The sequence below is a fragment of the Euleptes europaea genome, chromosome 11, assembly GCF_029931775.1.
Source record: "Euleptes europaea isolate rEulEur1 chromosome 11, rEulEur1.hap1, whole genome shotgun sequence".
Taxonomy (NCBI): Eukaryota; Metazoa; Chordata; class Lepidosauria; order Squamata; family Sphaerodactylidae; genus Euleptes; species Euleptes europaea.
In genome coordinates, this window is record NC_079322.1 from 55,150,172 (window position 1) to 55,157,080 (window position 6,909).

General features: G+C 41.1%; 1 non-coding gene across 1 annotated transcript; it reads left to right on the forward strand.

Moving 5' to 3' along the window:
• Nucleotides 1-6,357: 6,357 nt before the first annotated feature.
• Nucleotides 6,358-6,548, forward strand: LOC130484880 (U2 spliceosomal RNA). Its single transcript, XR_008933698.1, has one exon. It is a non-coding gene; the product is annotated as a U2 spliceosomal RNA (small nuclear RNA).
• Nucleotides 6,549-6,909: the final 361 nt, after the last annotated feature.

A 6,909-nucleotide genomic window follows, 5' to 3' on the forward strand; every position in this document is an offset into this window, starting at 1 on the left:
AAAACAAACTCACATCTTCCTTGAATAGAGGCTATTCCTGTCTGCAGGAGGGGGCGGATCACCAGTCTTAGATCCTTCTGGGCTAGAGATCTGCCAGGACCTACGAAGAGCCAGACCAAATGATTTTGCTGGCCTTAAAAGGCCCCCGGGCTTGACGTTCCCCACCCCTGGGTTAAAGGATCACGGACCTGATAAGGCAATGAGAAGATCACTCATGACAAAATTCTCACTTCTTCACAACTATCAAATGTATAAGATATTATTTGCATACAATTGCTCTGGAGTAGATGGATGAAGGATGGCCTATTCATCCTCCTATTTTTTTAATTTAATAATTATTTATTAAACCAAAAAAGGGATTACAAATGGTTAATTGGGAAACAAGGATATATTAGTCAGTTTTGATGTTGTATCCCTCTTTACCAAGGTTCCAGTAAAAGACACAATCTCATTGATTAACCAGATTTTTCCAGAAGATATAACAGCCTTATTTCACCATTGTTTGACCACAAGTTATTTCCTATGGGATCAAGAATTTTATGAACAGATTGATGGAGTAGCTATGGGAAGTCCACTCAGTCCAGTAATAGCAAATTTTTACATGGAATATTTTGAAAAGACAACATTAGAATCGGCAACTTACAAACCTACAGTCTGGTTCAGATTCGTAGATGATACATTTACCATTTGGAGCCATGGTGAAGAAAAATTAATGGACTTTCTAAACCATCTTAATAATATCCATCCAAACATTCGGTTTACCATGGAAAAGGAAACTGAGGGTAAACTCCCATTTCTTGATACCCTTGTCATCCGTAAAACAAACTTTCAGTTAGATCACAAGGTCTACCAGAAACCAACTCACACAGATCGCTACTTAAACAAAAACTCCAACCACCACCCTCGACAAAAAAGAGGAATAATCAAAACATTAATGGACCGTGCAAGACGGATCTGTGAACCACAGTTTCTCAAGGAAGAAACGAATCATTTAAATCACGCACTGCTAGCAAATGGCTATTCCAAGAATGAAATCAGAAGGGCCATTAAACCAAACAAAAATCAGAAAACTCAGGGAAAACAGTCTCCCATAGGAAAGGTATTCTTGCCATTTATTAAAGGAGTCACTGATAGGATGGAGAAACTTTTGAAAAAACATAACCTACAAACAGTGTTTAAACCCACCAAGAAAATACAACAAATGCTACGATCAGCAAAAGACAAAAGAGACCCCCTCACCTCTGCAGGAATATATCGTATACCTTGCAGCTGTGGAGAAGTTTACATCGGGACCACAAAACGCAGCATACAAACAAGGATAAAAGAACATGAAAGATACTGCAGACTTGGCCAACCTGAGAAATCAGCAGTGGCTGAACATGGACTGACACAAACAGGACACAGGGTCTTATTCCAAGACACTGAAAGACTGGACAATTCTACCAACTATTTTGTCAGATTGCACAGAGAAGCCATTGAAATTCATAAACATCAGCACAACTTTAACAGAAAAGAAGAGAGTTTAAGAATGAATAAGGCTTGGCTTCCTGCCCTGAAAAACCTCCAGACTAACAAAGGCTACAGTCAACAATAGCCATGCAGATTAGCTTTGGATTTCACACATTACCAGATCATTTCAGGATACAGTGCTTCCATATTAACATACCACACTCTCATTAGTACATTATCTTGATACTTACAGGACAATGATTAGCACATTACGTCTGCAGGACAGTACTCAGCTCAAACCCAACCCCTATCTGACTCTTCCTACACACTTGACACTGAGAGACACTGTCCTTCAGTGTTACTACTCCGAAGATGCCTGCCACAGCTGCTGGCGAAACGTCAGGAAAGAAAATTCCAAGACCACGGTTACACAACCCGGATAACCTACAAGAACCAATGAACTCTGACCGTGAAAGCCTTCGACAATAAATTGGGAAACTGTTTAGGGCAAGTAAATGCATAATATAAGTAAAGGGGACTATATACTAATAAATACAGCAAGGAATAAACAATCTAATTACACCCGACTGTCTAGAAAGAACTAATGGCAATATCTAACTACAAAGCAACACAAGAACTAATACAACAATACACTACAAAAATCTAGGCACAACAACCAAGGAAATAAATGATGGTACACAAAATAAAACGATAAATACAAAATGCGAAAATCAACAGCTAAAATAACAGGGGGAGATCCAATGATTCCAACATATATACAGAATGTAGAAAATGGGAGAGTCTCAACATTTGCCGTTCTCCAGTGGAACAAATGGTTTTGTAATCACCCACCATGAGTCCTCCTATTTAAATATATTCATTTCTGTGCTTTTGAGTAATCCCTGATGACAAGACAGTAAAAAGAGTAAGGTGCACGAGAATTAACTGCATGCATTTTTGCATGGGAAACATTAACATAACCCTCTTCTTGTATGTCTCCCTGAGCACAGCAACAAACTTCTGCTTGGTATAGCAGACCACACAAAAACTTTCAGGGTCAAGGCGAATATCAACTGCTATCCTAAGACCCAACGTTTTCATTCAATCTTACTCCTGGGAACACACCTATTAAGCCTGCAAGCCCATAAATTGTCCTTGTCGTTAGGATGCCAGCCAATCCCACAAGAATCCACCTGAAACAAGGGCAAACCAAATTGCAGACCTGAAATCTTAAAATAAAAGAAGACTGTCGTGTTTTTTTCATCCTCTGATTCAGTCTACTTCCCAACCACAATTAGATCTGGAGAAGCTTCAGTGCTTGATGCTTTGAAATAATTTCAGAGACCTGGTGCGCAAATGTCAAAATGAAAGAAATTTAGCAGAAAATAGGGAGAAATGGTCAGATCTCCCTATTAGCACTTGCTGTACATCTCACAAGACAGCTGATTCGTGGCTCTGTATGGGTTCCAGCATCCAGTGATTTATTGGGTAATTCAGCATTTGCCAGTATGTCTTGTGCTAATTAAATGCATCGCACTCTATTCAGAAATGTCACAATTGATTTGTCTTCTGCAAGCACTGACTTTATTTCAATCTTCTAAAAAAGATTTTATGAGCCCCAGATAACTTATCCTGGCACATTCATCTCCCGGGGCAGCTTCTGTGTGTGAGGCCGGTATGAGACAAAACCAAATAGCCAACGCAAACGTCGCTTTGGACGGCTTATTTATCTGTTAGCTGCTATACATCCTGGTCTATATAACGTACATACATATAAAATTTTATAATAACCTATAAAAACCATTGAGTGGGACAGAAGCCCACACAGGCGGTTGGTGAATTTTATGGGCTGGTAGAATTGGGAAACAAGGTGCTTGGCAATCTGTAGGAAATATGTTTCTTTACAAACTAGGTTAGGGTTTCATCTGGCTATTAATTGAATAATATGAAGGGGAGATCAGTATTGACAGATTCTCGTGGGAAGCTTTCCTGTACCAGCATCACTGAAATGAACAGGATCTGAGTAAGAACACAGGGAAATGCTGCTACATTTGTGCACAAGAACTTCACAGTGGATTGTGCTTCTTAAGATCATCCAGTGTAATGATAAGATGTATGCACGTATGTATGTATGTATGTATGTATGTGTGTGTGTGGCCTGAGTAATCTTAGGTTTTTAGAATTTTATTGATGGTTTTATTATGGATTTTACTGTATATTTATATTGTATATTGGTGTATTTTTAAAATGATGTTACCCGCCCTGAGCTGGCTTGCTGGGGAGGGAGGGTTATGAAGAAGAAGAAGAAGAAGAAGAAGAAGAAGAAGAAGAAGAAGAAGAAGAAGAGTTGGTTTTTATATGCCGACTTTCTCTACCACTTAAGGCAGAATCAAACTGGCTTACAATCGCCTTCCCTTCCCACAACAGACACCCTGTGTGGTGGGTGAGGCTGACAGAGCATGACTTGCCCAAGGTCACCCAGCTGGCTTTGTGTGTAGGAGTGGGGAAACAAATCTAGTTCACCAGATTAGCCTCCACCGCTCATGTGGAGGAGTGGGGAATCAAACCCGGTTCTCCAGATCAGACTCCACCGCTACAAACCACCACTCTTAACCACTACACCACGCTGGCTCCCATAATTTATTTATTATAAGTCTAATAAATAAACAAATAAATAAAATAAGGTTGCCAGCTCCGGGTTGGGAAATACCTGGAGATTTTTGGGGTGGAGCCTGAGGAGGGGAGGGTTTGGGGAGGGAAGGGACATCAATGCCACAGAGTCCAATTGCCAAAGCGACCATTTTCTCCAGGTGAACTGACCTCTATTGGCTGGAGATCAGTTGTAATAGCAGGAGATCTCTGGCTAGTACCTGGAGGTTGGCAACCCTAGGCCTGAGTGAAGTTTTCTCATTTGCAAACCCAAAATGGCTTGAAGCTGAAGGACCCCCCCCCCCCGCCCTTCAATGGTTTTAAAAGAGGGTAGACAAATTCATGAAGGATCGATCCATCACCTATTTCCCATTAAGGTTACATGGGACCTTTATGTTCAGAGGCAACTGAGGGGCAACTATAGAGATAGCCTTTAGCCTCCATTGCCCTGCAGAGGGCTTTCTGGGTATTGGATTGATCACTGTGAGGAAATAGGCTGCTGAGTGTGCATGGTGTGATCATAGCATGGTGTGATCAACCAGGGTTCTCCACCTATATGAGCCAGCCTAGCATTTGAGATCCACTAACAGTATACAAGCAACCTACCCTGAGCTCATCAGAGCTTGGAAGCTAAGTAGGGCTGGTCAAGGTTAATACTTTGATGGGAGACCACCACGGAAGACTGGCGTTGCTATGCAAAGGAATGCAATGGCAAACAACCTGTCCTCATCTTTTGCCTTTCAAACCCCATGGTCCTTGGGATTGCTATGAGCTGGTTGTGAGTTGACAGTACATAATAATAATAATTATTAACAGTATACTGCTTGCTTCACCTGTTTGATCTGAGCCTTAGTTAGCAAGCACCTGAAACCGTGCATTTCTACTGAATCAAAGATTCATTTGGCTCCTTCACTTGTAGAGTTCCAACAAAATTTGAAATCCAAGTAGTTTTGGAAGGCCTTTAATAAGAAAAGGCCTTTAGTTTGAGAACACTCAGAAAGTGGAGACGGTCCTTGAGATATGTAGGTCCTAGGCCATAAGGAGCTTTAAAGGTCATAGCCAGCACCTTGAATTGAACTCAGAAAAATAAATTGGCAGCCTATGAAGCTGTTTTAAATAGTCGAAATGTGTTCCCAGTGGCCAAAATTGAACAACAATCAGACTGCCACATTCTAGACCAACTACAGTATCTGTGTTGTCTTAAAGGGAAGCACAATGTAGAGCATGTTACAGTAGTCAAACTACAAGGTTATAAAATGAGTGCTACGAGATTTGCTAAGACTAGGACAGCAGAGAGCTGGTGAACTAGATGAAGCTGATAAAAGGCTGTGTTGGCCACCCCACCAATCTGCTTTTTAACAGTGCATTCCTCAGGAGAGTTACTCCAGTCTAAACCCATTGAAATGAATGGGCTTAGACTGGAGTAACTCTCCTTAGCAATGCCCTGCAAATGGCTGGGCTGGTTTCATGTTTTATTGTATGTTGGATTTTGTAATATCGCGAGGGTTGTGTTTTGTATTTTAAATTATTGGAAAGGAAAATATATGTTACATAAATAAATAAAGACATGCTTTTTGTTCTACTGAAATAGAACCTGAGTACAGAAACAGAATATCGGTTGGTGAGGAGAGATGAATCAGTGAGGCAGGTGCAGCAGTACATCAGGTTAAACTGCAAACACCAACTACAGCATACCATTTATTAGGACTACCTTTTAAAAGAAATTCTAAAAAGCTTATACTCTTTGTCAAAATAATTAACAACTTAGTTGACAAACATTAAAGACCAAGGCAATTATACAACAATTGGGGAGGGGGGGAACAGTATCCCAATTTAGCCAGAAACGAATTTAAACGCTCTGATTTCCAAAGCCATGTTCAAAACAAAAAGAAAATAAGAAAGAAAACACTCTGGGGGTGAAAACGCATGGTCACTTTAGCTTCCTTTATTCCCTGTTTCAGCCAGGATTCAGCCAGGATCAAACGCACGTTCAGCGAAAACGCATGCATTCGATCCTGGCTGAATCCTGGCTGAAACAGAGGCTAAAGTGAGCATGCGTTTTCACCCTGGGAAATTATTCTGTGACTTTAGCAATGAACACCTATACTTCCCATGGCAAAACTGGTGATGTCTATTGCTTGATGGGAGTGGTCCTAGTGGGATTAGCCATACCATATATTTGCTGGTTTGTGCCCCTTATTTGTGCCCCTCTTTGTTCCAGACTAATATCTAACAGGCACTGCTCAACATGCATATGTGATCGCTTCTCGGCCTTTCGGCTAAGATCAAGTATAGTATCTCTCCTTATCAGTTTAATATCTGATACGTCCTCTATTTAAGGCCTATATATTAAATGGATTTTTGGAACTGGGAGATGGAATAGGGGCTTGCTCCATCCACTCCACGCATCGACCTGGTATTGCAGTGCCTCCGGGAACGGAGGGGAAATGCATATGTGTAGCTTTAACTCCAGGTATTCTCAAGGTATCTTGTATTAATAAGTTTGTACTTTCTGAGCTAGGATGGATCAATTGTCCAGATGGATTACGCGACCTTGACCCCTCTTTAATAATCAAGCTGGATCATTCTCGCTGCTGTTCTCTAGATCAGCTGTGCAATAGACTTTAACAATTTAGTAAACATCCCTCACAGTTGGTCTTGGACCCCACAGAAGCCAGGGTTGTGTTGTTAGTGTTTCAGACTGGGATCTGGGAGCCCTAGAAACAAATCCCCACTCTGCCATGGAAACTCACAGGTGACTTTGGGTCAATCATACACTCTCCGGCTAACCTGTCACACTGGGTTGGTGTG